The sequence below is a fragment of the Eleutherodactylus coqui genome, chromosome 1, assembly GCF_035609145.1.
Source record: "Eleutherodactylus coqui strain aEleCoq1 chromosome 1, aEleCoq1.hap1, whole genome shotgun sequence".
In the NCBI taxonomy this organism is placed as follows: domain Eukaryota; kingdom Metazoa; phylum Chordata; class Amphibia; order Anura; family Eleutherodactylidae; genus Eleutherodactylus; species Eleutherodactylus coqui.
The window spans coordinates 226,007,442-226,024,331 of NC_089837.1; the positions used below are offsets into that span (position 1 = coordinate 226,007,442).

At 46.7% G+C, this 16,890-nt stretch overlaps 1 protein-coding gene across 2 annotated transcripts in view; it reads right to left on the reverse strand.

Annotated features, from left to right (window-relative positions):
- The window catches only part of TNFAIP3 (TNF alpha induced protein 3), a 53,497-nt gene that overhangs the window by 23,666 nt on the left and 12,941 nt on the right, over positions 1-16,890 (reverse strand). Inside the window, exon 1 of one of the 2 annotated variants that reach the window (XM_066606030.1) lies at positions 7,479-7,674. The exons of the other annotated variant lie outside the window; for it this stretch is intronic. The gene's annotated coding sequence lies outside the window, so the exon portion shown is untranslated. Of the gene's footprint in view, positions 1-7,478; positions 7,675-16,890 lie in introns of those variants that run through there. 2 annotated transcript variants of the gene reach the window in all.

The window sequence follows — 16,890 nt, forward strand, 5'->3', positions numbered from 1 at the left end:
GGAGCTGCTCGTGCTTGTTGGACTATCAGACGATCCTCTCTGCTGGTGATATGTTGAGGGCGTCCTGTGCCTGGTCACTTGGTGGGTTTGCCCTCATGCATCCACTAGTCCCAACACCTCCTAACAGTCTGGTCAAAATGGCTCAGGTTGCGGGCAATTAGATATGACCATCCAGCTTCTAGCAAACCAATAATGCGCCTCTTCTCAAATTCTGTTAACTGGGCAAAATCTCTTCAGTTACGTTGTGGAAGCATGTCTAGTGGTCAGCAAGCTCTATACAAACAGAAAGAGGTCCACCACGTACAAAAAGCCTCTGGGAGCCTTTTATAGGCCAAGGGTGGAACTAGTTTTAGGGCCTCAGGTGACAAGACCATTCATCTAACCACACCACAATGCTAATCATTTGTATATCTGAGATGTAACTACATGCAGAGTTTTGCAGCAAAAAAACAACTTCTTCTAGGGGTTGGATTTTTTTTGGCAGAGTGTATTATAGGAGCCTAAAAAATAAGGGTTTACGCGGCTTTCAGACTACCATATTTTGACTTGGTCCGTGTTTTGTGGACCATAACACAAAGCTAATGTAAATCTATGTGTCTGGTTACATGGTCTGGTCCATGTCCAGACTCCCCTCTATGAGCCAGAGAGAAGGGTCGCTGACACAGTGGACCTGGCATGTCCATGTCTTACATAGCACCCATTAATTTAACAGACTTCCATCTAATACTACATTTCCTCTAGGGTTCTTTAGTCAGCTTCCGAGCTACGTATACATGTTGTAGATGCGCCGCAGTAACCACACGTGGGTTCCCACTAACTGCTATGCATGACCTCTATTTGCTTAGTTTCAAGTGCAAAATACGCCAATTAGTGAAAATGGGCATGCGGTTACTGCAGCACCCTTAGTCCTGATCCCAGATCACACGTTTGTTGCAGAATTGTAGTTTTGGTAACTGTACTGGAATTCTGTAATACAGTAGACCCCGATGTAGGTGAGGGGGCTTAAAGTGTAGGGCTGGGCTCACACGAGCAGGTCGCATTCAGCATGCGGGAGGCCCACAGCGGATTCCAGGTTTGAGCCCGGCCAGTTACCCTGTGTACTGCACTTTACTGTATTGCATATGAGGCTCATAGGTGGCCATGGGCAGTACAGTTTATTTTTTGTATTTCCGATGCCATCGCTTAGCGATGATGCGTGTACCCGCACCCAATAGCGAGTCGGATGCCTCCATTGACATCAATGAAGAAGCCACGCGGATTCCACGGTAAAATAGAGCATGCTGTGAAAAAAGGCACACCTTACAATGACTGCGTTTCACCATGGAAACTCCACACAGACGCTGATCAAGGAATCCGTAATTCAAATCCGAATTTGACTGGCCTAAGTCTTGTAAAATGTGTTTGTTTTTAAAGGGAACCAGTAGAACCAGTCAGCAGCTTAATGACATCGTGCCCGTGTGCTTTATTTTGAGGTTTCAGAATAAACAGACTTTGAAGTAAGACTCGGAAGGGAGCTAGAACGGAGCCTTGAGTCGAAGGGGTGGCCGTACAAACCTCCCCCACCCGGTATGGAAGGCTGATAGTACTCTCCCAATACACAAGAGGGTAGAGAGCTGTTAGTCTGCAGGATGTGGACGGGGAGAAGCCGCCATGGGCCGTCCCTTTGACTCAAAGCTCAGTTCCCGTTTCCTTCCAAGTCATACTTCAAAGTGCTAGCCTTATAACATACCGGGATGTGCTGTATAGACCTGTCCTAGGTTCACGCTGCCTGTGGTTCGCACAGTATAAACCTGGTGACAGGTTCCCTTTTATTATGGCGAAGAGGAGAGGAGAGTTTAAGCTTTTTCACCATATTTATGAGATTCCAGGCGCTTTAAAAAAAAAAAAATTTGCATTTCGAAGTCTGCGCTAATTGAATTTAGCCAAGGAAAGCCCGCCCTCAGCAGCGACTATAGGCATAGCTCCCTCGTGGCTGCAGCCTTCTACACTATTGCAGGTACTGGGCATAGAAGTGTTTTATGAAAAATGGCTTTCATCTGTTATAATAACTTTCTATATTTCTGCCGGGAGCGGACGTGCCGAATCCATCCCCCTACATTCTGCTCCTCCCTGTATCAGCCCATAACACACTATTATGCCATTTAATTACTATTTACACCCACTGCAGTCCTAATAACACAAAACAGAGACTATTTCTCCAAGGCTGCGGTCTCATGAGTATATTTGATTTACGTACTACATGAGCGATGTACGGACATAAAAGGCCATCGACAGATGAGCGTGTTACGCAATACATTTTTATTACGCAGACCCCTCTGGGGCCCTTTGCTGCACAAACACGCACAAGAGAGAGCAGGTCCCATTTTTTTGCGCTTGCGAAAATAACGGGTGCAAAAACAAAGAAGTGAAGATGCGTGGTAAATGGCGGCAATTCAAATACATTGATTTTCGCTGTTGCACTCATACTTGTGCATTGCGTATAGTTTGCACTTTAAAGCCCTGTTGTTCTGTATGTGTGCGTACGGAAACGCTGTACATACCCCTTAAATGGAGTATGTGTGAAGTTTTTCAGCAACGTTGCTAAGAGACAATAGAAAGGAAATTTTAAAAAAAGGCGAAAACTGAAACAGACCCTACAGGCAGATAAAGCTGGTGCAGACTAAGAGCACGTAACTGAGAGTCCATAATAACCTGCGGACGCTGCTACATACAGGGGTGATCTGACGACACAGACAGGCCGCCTTCACACAAGGCCGTAAGGCTGCGGAACTTCCACAGCGGCTTTTTCTGCAACATTCCGCAACATTTCCAATACGGGCCATGCGGAGGAGATTTCACAAATCTCCTTTACACGGAGTAGACAATTTCCGCATTGAATCCGCAGTGTTTCATGGACTCTAAGGGCTTCTTCAGACGAGCGCATGCGCAAAAATATACTCGCCACTATCTTTTTTGAACCGTTTAAACTGTGTGCAGAAAAAACAAGAAGCAGAACGTTAGGCAAGGCCAATTCTTTCTCGTGCGTAGGAATATAGCGTGAGAAGCACGTCCGTGAAGACAAAACCATTAAAATCAATGGCTTCGCTGCCTTTCGCGGGCATGATTTTCATGCCCACAAAAGTTTTGAAAACACAGTCATCTGTTTAAGCCCTTAAAGGGGTTGTCCCGTGAAACCAAGTGGGTCTATACACTTCTGTATGGCCATATTAATGCACTTTGTAATATACATCGTGCATTAATTATGAGCCATACAGAAGTTATACACTTATCCGCTCCGTTGCTGGCTTCCCCATCTCCATGGCGCCGACTAATTTTTGCATCCTCTGGCTTCTTTAGACGCGCTCGCGCTGTCTGGTCTTCTGCTGTGTTGACTGGGGCCGCTTCGGCGTGCTCGCGCCAGAGAGCTGGTCTGCGGTTTGTCATCGTAGCTCCGCCCCGTCATGTGGTGCCGAACAGCCAATTAGGTGGCTGTAATCGGCAGTGGAACGCAAGACATCCACGGTGCACCATGGGAGAAGACCCGCGGTGCACCATGGGAGAAAACCGCGGTGCATCCTTGGGAAAGGACTGGCGGCCATCTTTAAAAGAAGAAAAGAAGAAACTGCCCGAACGGGGATGCAGGTAAGCGTTTTTTTTTTTTTTAAATAACAAAGGGATTGTTTTTAACGGGGCACAATGTGGGGGTATGTTGAAAAAAAATTTTTTGATTTCGCCACGGGACAACCCCTTTAATCTGCAGTATGCCTAGTTATGATGCGGTTTTCAATTCTTGAAATGCAAGGGTTAAAACCCGCAGCAGATATCTGCCATTTTGTGGTACATTTGTATCTATAATGCACCCTGGCTGGCTGTTTCCATATCTCCCTGTGTACATGGACGGCCACAATAGGGGCAGTGACCCTCCGCTATTACATACCATGTACCGGAAGGGGATCATATGATATAGGTGATTTGTTGTTTTTATGGTCCGCATGACAAGAGTTTTTAAACTACCTTACCAATAAAGCACTTTGGCGCTGCAGTCTACCATTGTTACAGTGATCATAGGACGCTATCAATCCTAGAAGCTCATTACCAGAATCCTTGCATACCACCACCATTAATACCGGGAATACTATTGGACGAGGATGTACATTAATTGGGACACCTATTTGGGAATGTGACTGTAAGACTAAGGGCTCTTTCACACAGGCGCGAAAAATACAGTCAATGGACAATTTCCCATAATTAAGTCTCAAGCTTAATTAGCGGTGAAATTGCCCGCTCACACAATCGGGAGCTGTGTGTTATCCAACTCCCATAGGAGTCTATGGAAACTCCTGCACAGCTCTCAGCAAAGCTAGGTCAGGTCCTATCTTTTCACGCAGCGTGGACCTTAGATGCGGGCATTGTAGTCACGCATGTCCTATCTTTTCACGCAGTGTGGACCTTAGATGCGGGCATTGTAGTCACGCATGGCTATCTTTTCACGCAGCGTGGACCTTAGATGCGGGCATTGTAGTCACACATGTCCTATCTTTTCACGCAGCGTGGACCTTAGATGCGGGCATTGTAGTCACGCATGGCTATCTTTTCACGCAGCGTGGACCTTAGATGCGAGCATTGTAGTCACACATGTCCTATTTTTTTACGCAGCGTGGACCTTAGATGCGGGCATTGTAGTCACGCATGTCCTATCTTTTCACGCATTGCGGACCTTAGATGCGGGCATTGTAGACACGCATGTCCTATCTTTTCACGCATTGCGGACCTTAGATGCGGGCATTATAGTCACGCATGTCCTATCTTTTCACGCATTGCGGACCTTAGATGCGGGCATTATAGTCACGCATGTCCTATCTATTCACGCAGCGTGGACCTTAGATGCGGGAATTGTAGTCACGCATGGCTATCTTTTCACGCAGCGTGGACCTTAGATGTGGGCATTGTAGTCACGCATGGCTATCTTTTCACGCAGCGTGGACCTTAGATGTGGGCATTGTAGTCACGCATGGCTATCTTTTCACGCAGCGTGGACCTTAGATGTGGGCATTGTAGTCACGCATGGCTATCTTTTCACGCAGCGTGGACCTTAGATGCGGGCATTGTAGTCACGCATGTCCTATCTTTTCACGCAGCGTGGACCTTAGATGTGGGCATTGTAGTCACGCATGTCCTATCTTTTCACGCAGCGTGGACCTTAGATGTGGGCATTGTAGTCACGCATGTCCTATCTTTTAAAGTTACGAGTTTTTTGCGCGTCTAAAATCCCTCCATCTAAATGTCTCTATAGGAAACCATTGGTTGTAATAGACGCGATTTTTGACGTGCCAAAAACTACGCCCGTGTGAAAAAGCCCTGCGGTTAATTCCACACGGGCGTTTGTGATTTAGCCACGAGAAAATCGAGGCAAAAGTCACATCTTTATTCACAGCGATTTTCTCGCCCGTGTGAAACCACCCTCAGGCTACATTTGGCCATAACTAAACATCACTCTATTGCCCTGCGATGTCACATTGAGGTCAATGGGGTGGTGGTGCAAGTTAGTGTGACTGTTAAGGTTTAAACAGATTTGCGCTTTGCGCACTTTTTTTGCGTGCGTGAAAATCACGCTTGTATAAGGCGACAAATCAAAGCCATTGATTTCAATAGGTTTGTTCTTACGAGCGCGTTTCCTATGTGCGAGAAAAAAAAAAAAAAAAAAAGAGGACCTGCCTGTTGCATGTTACACAGCCCGCCGCCATAGAAGTCTATTGGAAGTTAAGAAAAGCAAGGGAAGGTAGCAAGCCTGCGATAACACAAGGGACAGACAGCGGCCCTTATGGGGCCACCCTCAGGCTGGGTTCACACGGGGCGAAGATCTCACAGAATGCCTGCAGCAGGATCGCAAGGAAATTCTGGGAGATTTCCGCAGCTGAAATTCCAAGACATTTGGCGCGGGTTCTAAAAGCGGCTTATTCTAATGCGGCCATCTCTCCCCATAGAGAGAAGAGAGCCCGCAGCGGAAACGGTGATACAAATGGCATGCTGTGGATTTGAATTCCACTCTGCATGTCAGCTTTAGCGCAGCTTGGCCGCAGCGGACTGTCCGCAGCGTGTTGATGAGATTTTTGCTAAACCAGTCCACTGTGCGGCTTAGTCTCAGGCGTGAGACTGCAGGTGGAATTTCCACAGCACTTCCGCCCCATGTGACCCCCGCCTCACACATGTGCTTGTAAAAACGTTTTTTTACACTGCGTTTATTGCATTTTCAGCTGCGTTGACATGCGTTTTTGACAGCGTTTGATTGCGTTTTTAGCACAGTTATAAATGCAGCCAATCAAGCTAATAACGCCAGGGCTGAAAAAAACGCAGTCAAAAACACGGAAACCGCATTCTACTGTGTTTTCAGCAGCGCTAAAAAAAACCCGCCCCCAATTCATTTAAATGGGTAAAGCATCACGTTTTAAAAAGCAGAAGCTTATGAAAATTGAACAGACGGCGCTTCAAAAGCGCTGCATTTTAACGCCGAGAAGCCCCATTGAAATCAATGGTAGTGACCGATAGCGTTTAGCGGTGCGATGAAAGGCAGCGGTAAACGCAGAAAGAAGCGCCTGTGTGAGAGCGGCCTTAGGCGTTAATAGCCGTTCTATTCTATGGACGTGAGAACTGGCCTTACAAGTGCAAGATTTACAGTACTTTGTGCCGACACGTATCAGCCCGATTACTGCCATCACCAAACCGCGTTCATGCGCAAATACGATCTGTCGCTGCGAGCGGATCTGCGCATGTGTTTATCTGTCAAAGCCTTTAGTCGCAAAATCGAATGCAGCGACTCGCACTGCAGCCCCATTAAACTTCAGGCGGGCTCACACGAGCGCGCTGTAAAACGCTGTGTGAGGCGCCGCATTACTGCGTATGGCAGCGATTTGACTGATGACGCAATCTTTTTTTTTTTTTTTTTTTTTACATTTCCCGCTTTCACTTAGGGACTGTGTATAAATGGCGCAGATACGCAATGTAATTATGCACGTACAGTGTTTTTGTATGCACCCGTAAAGAACAATACGTCTCTATCGCTCGTGATACGCGTTAAAATACAACATGCTGCATTTTTTTCCCATGCACAATATACGCAATTGTGAATGGATCAATGAAAACGAATGTATTTTCACCAGATCCATTCACAGCGTATTATGCGTGCGCAATACGTGGCACTTTCACACGCACAAACACATTCGACTGTTTAAGCCCTTAATATGAGTGCAACGTAGGGGGGAAGGAATTCCTGGTTGCACGCCACTTGGCATAGTCGAACTCCCACACAGTAGAGGTCACGTGGGAACAGAACGTCCCGGCAGGTACAAGCGCTGCAGCTGCAGGCAGGACCACGCATGCGCGCACACTAGAATACAGCTCTACCGACTGTCTACAACACATTCTATAGTCGCAATGGCCGCTTGTACTATACCTCTGCAGGTAACTAATGCAGTCCCCTTACATCCCCGTCACTTTCTTACCTCAACAGCTGCGAATGGCCGGACACTGCGGGTGTATGGCTGACAGGAGGCCGCGGTGCTCACATTACTTGCAGCTGCACGGAGGTCACCGCCGTCGCCGCACCACAGAACAATTTGCACTCGTATAGCTCCGGGTGTGGACTCGAAGTCCGCGCTTCTCCTCCCAGTGGGGATTTCCCAGCCAGGGACTTTCCACTGTACGCAGCTGGTGTGGAGAGCGACCAGCAGAGGGCGCAGCAGTAACCGCAGTGTGTGTGGCTCCTCCGCTCACTACAAGCGCCGGTTTGCTGCTGCTAATGACTTGCATTCTAGTTTTGAAGGATTTGTGTGGCTGTCTGTAACAGAAGGGGCGCCGTTCTAGAGCAGAACCCCCTCCCCAAATCTATAGTAGAGGCAGCATGCAGGCTTAGATACAGCGGTCATGGTCTGTGGCCCCTCAGCATAATATCCCTTGCCAGGGCCCTATAACTGCATTGCACACTATACGGCAGCACTTTGGCCCCAACCGCTGGATTTTCAGCTATTAACCCATTAAAGGGGTTGTCCCGCGGCAGCAAGTGGGTCTATACACTTCTGTATGGCCATATTAATGCACTTTGTAATGTACATTGTGCATTAATTATGAGCCATACAGAAGTTATAAAAAGTTTTATACTTACCTGCTCCGTTGCTGGCGTCCTCGTTTCCATGGAGCCGACTAATTTTCGCCTTCCGATGGCCAAATTAGCCGCGCTTGCGCAGTCCGGGTCTTCTGCTCTCTTCAATGGAGCCGCTCGTGCAGAATGCCGGCTCCGTGTAGCTCCGCCCCGTCACGTGCCGATTCCAGCCAATCAGGAGGCTGGAATCGGCAATGGACCGCACAGAAGAGCTGCGGTCCACGGAGGCAGAGGATCCCGGCGGCCATCTTCACCGGTAAGTATAGAAGTCACCGGAGCGCGGGGATTCAGGTAAGCGCTCCGGTAAGCTTTCTTTAGGTCCCTGCATCGGGGTTGTCTCGCGCCGAACGGGGGGGTTGGAAAAAAAAAAAAACCCGTTTCGGCGCGGGACAACCCCTTTAAGGATGTGTTGTTTTTTGTTTGTTTGTTTTCATTTCCTGTTTTTCCTCCCCACTTTTTAAAAATATATTTATTTAAAATGTAAAATACGGAGTAAATAAAATACCGCATAAAATACCTTCGGAAAAAAATAAAATTATTTTCTGCCGCCATCTTCTGACAGCCATAACTATTTTATTTCTCCGTCGCAGGGCTCGTTTTTTGCTGGACGTCCTGTAGTTTCTATAGGTACCATTTCAGACTTTTTGATCGCTTTTTATTAGACGGGTTGACCAAAAAAAAAGTTCAATTCTGGCATTGTTTATTTTCCTTTTTCGGACGACGTTCACCGTGCGGAGTAAATAATGCGTTACTTTGGTAGATCGGACTTTTATTGACGCAGCGATACCATGTATGTTCTTGGGTGTTTTTTATTTCAATTTTTTTTTGTTATAAATATGGCAAAAGGGTTTTTTGAAAACTTTTTTACCTTTTTTATTTTTTTTAATAATAAAACTTTTTAAAACAGATTTTTACATTTTTCTTAAGTCCCCAGAGAACTTGCGATGGTTCGATCGCTCCTGCAGTGTGATGTAGTACCACAGTATTATATCATACCACGATCTGACAGGTAATCTATAAAGTCACGCCACGGACATGGCTTGGTAGGCAATCTGCAATGGCAGCCTGGGGGCTTCTAAAGACAGTTGAGCTGCAGGGATACTCCTGGGAAGTCATTCGTGAATGTGCGTTTGTAGTAACATGCGGGCTTCTGGTGACATAGTGGACCTGTTCGTTCTACTGTGCATACTGCTGCCTACAAGTATGTACAAGTGGCCTTGTGTGGCAGAGTGCTAAGGCAGCAATATGCAGTCCTAAGTAGAGATGAGCGAGTATACTCGCTAAAGGCAATTGCTCGAGCGAGCATTGCCTTTAGCGAGTATCTCCCCCTCTCGAGACTAAAGGTTCGGGTGCCGGCGCGGGGGAGCGGTAAGTAGCGGCTGTCAGCAGGAGGGAGAGAGAGATCTCCCCTCCGTTCCGCCCCGCTCTCCGTGCCCGCTGCCGGAACCCGAACCCTCTGTCTCGAGCAGGGGAGATACTCCCTAAAGGCAATGCTCGCTCGAGCAATTGCCTTTAGCGAGTATACTCGCTCATCTATAGTCCTAAGCTCTCACTCATGACCTGAAGGTTGTAAGTTCAATCTCCACTTGGTTCAGGTTACCGGCTCAAGGTAGACTCAGCCCTCCAGCCCTCTGAGGTTGGTAAACCAAGCACCCAGCTCGCTGAACCCAAAAGCGCTGTCAACAGCTGTTGACAAAGGCTATTGTAGCCGAAACGCGTTCAGCGCAGACCTGTAAGCTGTATGCTTTTTATTTAATAAAGAATGTAATATTTTTAACGGTAGCAGCTCCTCTCCTCTTCTACTTTTTTTCATATGGCATTTAGTCCCCTGCTTGAGGACGGAGCTCCTGTTGAAATTCAGACTTCCCTGCTATATTGGAAGATACTGCTGGTGAGGTTAGCCCATACTTCTTTTTTGAGTGTGGGGGGTCTGGAACGCAGACCGAAATGCGAATGTTGCCTGTATCCAAATTAAGAGGAAATATTATATAGAGTACTCATAGAGAACCATAATAACCACTACACATAAGACCGTCTAGTGATCAGAATGAATTCTGTTTATTGTTGTACATTGCTAGTTTATATGCAAAATGGAAGAAGGCGTTTCCAAATGTTACCTGATGCCTAGTTACAAAGTACTTTTGGCGACCGTAAATAAACAAGCTTTTCTAAACAAAAGGTATCAACAAAACTGTTTGAAGTAGACATAGAAACAGTTACAGTGATAATAAAGGTCGACGCCTGGCTGTCTAAATACCTTGTCTCTTGACTACTGGCTGAGTACCTTGTTAATTACATTTCTCGTTTGACTAGAAGTGTAATCTTCAAAGTTCATCAACAATTTGCACATCAAAAGAGGGGACATTGTTTTTAGTTTACACATAGACAAAACTGGTTCAGCCACCTACTCGGGAGTCAGCACAAAGTTGGTAAGTTGGTATTCAGTAAGGTAGCTGAATAAAATCTAATTAATCATACATTTAGTATTCTAAAATCAATATTCAAATAAACGCTTGAATATACCTTTTTACATATTATTCTATATCCAAATTCTACTAGCAACGTCCGGAATGTTTTACATATAATACATAACATTATATAACCAAATAACTAATGTCACATTTATTACACTGTTCCCTTATCTTTCTTATGTTAGATTATTAAAAATAATGATTGACCCCTATCATGAGCTATACAATAATATGGGGCCGAAGCCCAGAACATGAACCTTTGGTGTTCTGGCCCCTGTAAGAGAGTAAAGCCCAAGTGCAAAGTTGAAGAGTAGCTTGTAAGAAGCAGAAATCTGCTTTCCACGTCTCTCTAAGTCTTGGGGGTCCGCTGCTATGGCCTCCTTCTGTTACAACGGGGGCAGATCACCCAGGAAGTCATCCACTGCCACCTGCAGGAGGTTCAGGTACTGATGTATGTTGAGAGCTCTTGGAATGAACACAGGTCCAACAAGACGACCACACATTCTTTGCATTGTCTTCTGATTCAGTCATGCTGTTATGAGTAATTTGCATTGCATCTGCACTGAATCAGCACTTCACAGTTCACTAAGAGGATCCCACGATGATAGCGTCAGCCCTGGACTGCACTGTTGAACGTCTCCAGGCATGCATCGTAACAGAAGGAGCCACTTTGAGCACTCATTCCTTCAGTCATAGCAGCGGCTCCACAGGACTTGGATGTGGAAAGTGGATTTCTGCTTCTCATATGCTAATCTTCAACTTTGCAATTGGGTTTTACACTCTACCTCTTACAGGGGCCACACCACAGAATTGAAATACATGTTCTGGGGCCCCGACACCATACTATGGTATAGCCCATCCATACCTTCCTATTCAAGTACACTATTGTTATTTCAGTATAGGACACCAGTAGTGAGCCATAGAGCCGGATCACTCTTTTTGATTTCACCCTGTATAACTGCAGCAGTTAAGAATTGTTTTTTCCTGTTAAAATGCCCGCTTTCCATATTTGGTGACTTGCTGGCATGAAATGGCCATATATGGAAATTTAATGAAACTGCTGCTTCCATGCTTCTTTAGGCTGCCTGTCTACGGCGTAGTGATATCGCGTGGTGGATCTCCGCCGCGGGAGCAGCTGACGGGGAGCAGGAGACAGCTGACTGTTCTCCGCCCTGAGCCTGTCTGACAGGGAATCGCTATGATTCTCTGCTTGTGGACAGGGGGGCTGCGTTTTCCATAGCAACGCTATGGAAAGCGTTCATTGCATTCCCCGTTGCCGGATTATCGGCGCAGAGAAAGCAATGAAAATTCGCCCGTGGACAGGCAGCCTTATTAGATTATTCCATCTCCTAGAGAGATTTAAAACCGCTACAAAACTATATTATAGGCCAGTGGTGGCAAACCTATGGCATGCGTGCCAGAGGCGGCACTCAGAGCCTTCCCTGCTGGCACGCGCCGCCTTCGGCCACTCACCATATTAGTGAATACTGGCAGGGGTGCCTTGGCTCCCCTGCCAGTATTCACTCAGCAGCGCTGCTAGAGGCGCTGATCCCGGTGCACACTGTGACGTCAGTGTGCAGCCGGGATACTTCTCCCCCCTTCCCTGACGTCTCCTACTTGGTTCCATTAGAGCAGGGGAGGGGGGGAAGTGCCGAGCAGAGGTGGTGGTGGGGAGAGGGGGGCGCTATTACTACAGGGGCCACTGTGGGAGTTGCTATTACTACTGGTGCCACTGTGGGGTATCACCATTACTGCTGGCTACTGTGGGATGTCGCTATTACTACTGGGGGCTGCTGTGGGAAGTCACTATTACTACTAGGGCCGCTGTGGGATGTCACTATTACTACTAGGGCCACTGTGGGATGTCACTATTACTACTGGGGCCACTGTGGGATGTCACTATTACTACTGCGGGGCAACTGTGGGATGTCACTATTACTACTGCGGGGCAACTGTGGGAAGTCACTATTACTACTGCGGGGCAACTGTGGGAAGTCACTATTACTACTGCGGGGCAACTGTGGGAAGTCACTATTACTACTGCGGGGCAACTGTGGGAAGTCACTATTACTACTGCGGGGCAACTGTGGGAAGTCACTATTACTACTGCGGGGCAACTGTGGGAAGTCACTATTACTACTGCGGGGCAACTGTGGGAAGTCACTATTACTACTGCGGGGCAACTGTGGGAAGTCACTATTACTACTGGGGCCACCGTGGCGATGTCACTATTACTACTGGGGCCACCGTGGCGATGTCACTATTACTACTGGGGCCACCGTGGCGATGTCACTATTACTACTGGGGCCACCGTGGCGATGTCACTATTACTACTGCGGGGCAACTTTGGGATGTCACTATTACCACTGGGACCACTGTGTGGTGTCACTATTACTGCTGGGGGGCCACTGTAGGATGTCACTATTACTACTGGGGCCACTGTGGGATGTCACTATTACTACTTGGAACCGCTGTGGGATGTCACTATTACTTCTGGGGACTGCTGTGGGATGTCACTATTATGACTGGGGCGACTGTGCGGTGTCAGGGGGACACCCCGGTTGTCTTCTGCATCCTTGCTCCGAGCGCAAGGTGATCGCTCAACGTTTGAGCGATCACCTGGCGCTGTAAAAAGCACACAGCGATTATCGCTCAAAAGATTTTTTGAGCGATAATCGTTGTGTCTAAACCAGGCTTTAGGTCTAAAACGCAAAAGCGTTAGCTATTTTGAACATGCAAAATACTCAGGCTAACCAATGTGGAGGTCCCTTTGCATGTTGCCCCACAGGCCTACTCTTGCAGATATTTTCAAAAGCCCCAACAGCTTTTCTTTTATTCTCAGCACATGTAATTAAAATATTTCCCAGTAAACAATGTTCCATAGAAGTGTGTTGTATGGGTGTACAATAGATGAAATCTGCGCTGTGATTGGTTGCTATGGGCAACAAAGATTTTCTTTTAGACAGCTTTCATATATTCATTTACATCCATTTAGGTCTGAAATGCATTTATTAGGATGTTAACAGTGTACAAAAAACATCAAATTCCAAGACTGTATCAATCCCATCCTCAGGTCAAACTCAATATGTAATCTGATGTAAGAACCCGCACCGTCCTGAAACCTTTACTGAAATTATTCTTTATTAGAGATGAGCAAACATACTTGCAAGTATTGTCCTTTTCGAGTACCTGCCCGCTCGTAAGAAAAGATTCGGGTGCCAGCGGGGGTGAGCGGTGTGTTGCGGGAGGGAGCAGGGGGGGAGAGAGAGAGAGCCCTTCCCCCCGTTTCCCCCCCGCCGGCACCCGAATCTTTTCTCACGAGCGGGCAGGTGCTCGAAAAGGACAATACTCGCTCGAGTATTTGTCCTTAGCGCGTATGCTCGCTCATCTCTATTCCTTATTAATAATTGGAAAAAATAATTTTAAAAAAATTGACATATATTATATCCAAATCCACCTCCCTCAAAAAACTAAAAGAAAAAACGCAAAAAGAAAACCACACACATAATCTATCTCCTTCTTTGTTCCTCTCGAGCAATACATAATATTATTTTTTTACAATCTGGCTAGCCTGACCAATCTTATTACATATTATTATTATTTCATGTACGGTAGGTAATTTGTTCTTAGTCCTCATTCACACGAGTGTGAAATTCATGCCGAACTTACCCGCGCAAAAAAATTGCGGCTAAGTGCGTGGAAAATAGCATAAATGGAGGATTTCCCATCAAGCCATGAGCTTAATTAGCGGTGAAATTGCCCATTCACACGATCTGGAGCTGCATGCTGCAGCACCGAGAGGGGAGATGAAGGAAAGCCTTGGAGGAACCCCCTTCTCTGCGGGGCTTCTCTTCATCTCACTCAGGCTGGAGGGATATCCCCGCTGAGGCGATGTCATTGTTCGCTTACAGGGGGGAATAAGGATATCCTTTTTATGTCCTATCTTTTCACGCAGCAGAGAATTTCAGCTGTGGAATTACAGTTGCTCATGTCCTATTATTTTAGGTGCCATTTTCTTTACACTCTTAAAATTCTCCCGTCTCAACATTTTCATAGGAATCCATTGGTTCTACTAGCCGCAATTACTAGCCGGCTTATAGGGCATTTCACGCTTGTGTGAATAACGCCTTACGGTGATATTTAAAATACTCAAACAGAATAATTCAGTGCCATTGCCTATTTTCCAAAGGTTGGGACTATATTTGTAATCCAGTAAAGAAATACAGTGATGCCTTGGGTTAAGAGTGCCTCAGTTTACAAGCTTTTTGACTTGAGAGCAGGTTCTCTCCCAAATTTTTGCTCTAATTTAAGAGCAAAAACTTAGGTTAAGAACCTTGCTCTCAACGGGGCCGCCGCTGCTGCTGGTGGCGCCATTGAAAGCAATGGCCTGCTGGCAACCTCTGCAGTGATTTTCGGGGAAGGGTATTAAATATAAGCCCTTCCCTGAAAATCTTCGCTAGCTGCAGTAAAAAATATATACTCACCTGTCCACCGCTGCCGGCGCTCAGGCGTTTTTAGCCGCTGCTTGTTGCTTGTTCTCCCTGCATTTTTAATCCCCACCTGGTGAAAAGCTTCAGAGCAGGGCAGGGAGAACAAGCAGCAGCTAGATGCACCTGAGCCCCGGTAGACAGGTGAGTATATATTTTTTTTTAGTTTTTTTACTACAGCCAGGGAGGATTTTCAGGGAAGGGCTTATATTTAAAGCTCTTCCCCGAAAATCAGGTGCCGGTGTCCTATTGCTTTCAATGTGGCATTGCCATCCCCAATGAAATCAGTGGGAGAGCTTCGCTATCCAGAACGGATTAATAGCTTTTCCATTCATTTCAAAGGGGAAAATTGATTTGACTTACGAGTGTTTTGGGTTAAGAGCTCCATCATGGACAAATTAAACTCTTAACCCAAGGCACCACTGTATTAAAATCCTAGCAGAAAACAAAGATTTAGGTTGCTGATAAGGCTTCGTTTACATGAACGTTGGTTTGCACGCGTGTATATGCGTTCAAAACAGCGTGTCTATTGGAACCATTGGTTTTCAATGGTGTGTTCACATGTCCGTCTTTTGCAGGGATGCAAATTCACGCACCTGCAAAAGATAGGACATTTGTGCCTCTCATGCTCACCGGCAAGGTCCATGCTGTGCGTAAATATTCCCCGCGGAGAGTCCCCTCATCACTGAACACTGTCGTGGTGTTCAGTGACAAGGGGACTCCCCGTGCAGAGTAAAGAATCTCCTGCCACAGTTGTGGCAGAGGATCACGATATTCTCCCATTGCTTTCAATGGGCCCGCTGCTACTGAGCGCTGCCTGTGATTGGTCACAGCCTTCAGCCAATCACAGGCAGCACTCAGCTGTCATTCAATGAATGGCTGAGCACTGCCTGTGATTGGTTGAGCACTAATCCAATCAGACACAGCCCTTTTAGGAGGAGGGGATTTTAAATCTGCTGAAAGAGCTACAGTACAATAAAGGGGAGCAAAGCGGCTAGACGCGCCGAGCCCACGACAGCACCGGAGAGGTATGTATATATTTTTTTTCACACAAGCTAGGGATGATTTTCAGGGAAGGGCTTATATTTAAAGCCCTTCCCTAAAAATCACTGCAGGTGTTGCCAGCATCCCATTGAAAGCAATAGGCATGCAGCTTCGGTCATGTGCTTTATTTGCACATCCGTGCAGCGCTGTTTTGCGCGCACATAAGCGCGTGCAAACAACGCTCGTGTGACGGAGGCCTTAGAACAATAAAAATCAGAGGTATCGCCTAGTAAGCATAAACTTGGGTGATGAGTAAGCTGAACGCTGTAAATTTTTGTCAGCATCAGTGAAAGTAGATCTACTGTGCCACACACTGGTTTGGCTTAGTGCAAAATTCAAAGGTGAAACCTGACGATCCCTGCTGTTCACCCTTTAACCCCACCAGTCTGGATGGGAGCTTTGCTACAGAGTCCCCGGGCCATTACTCTGGAAGTCCTCCTAGTAATGTAGCAGCTGACACTACTATAGACCAAAGCAAGGTACCCAAAGGTGTGAAGAGGAGCATAGTCAGACGATCCAAGTGGGAGCAAGAAACACAGCTTCAGAATGAGGGGCAAGCTGGAAGTCAGGACCCACAGAATGGGTTAAGCACAGTACAACAGGGAACAGGTCGGGGCAGGCAGCAGACAGAAGCATGGTCAGTTAGGGTTGGGAGTGGTAAAAGAAACTATGTTGAATAGCACCTTAAGCAAGACCACAAACTGAAGCACCTTCCATAGGGAGGGTGTCAGATATAGGCAAAGCTACCACATGA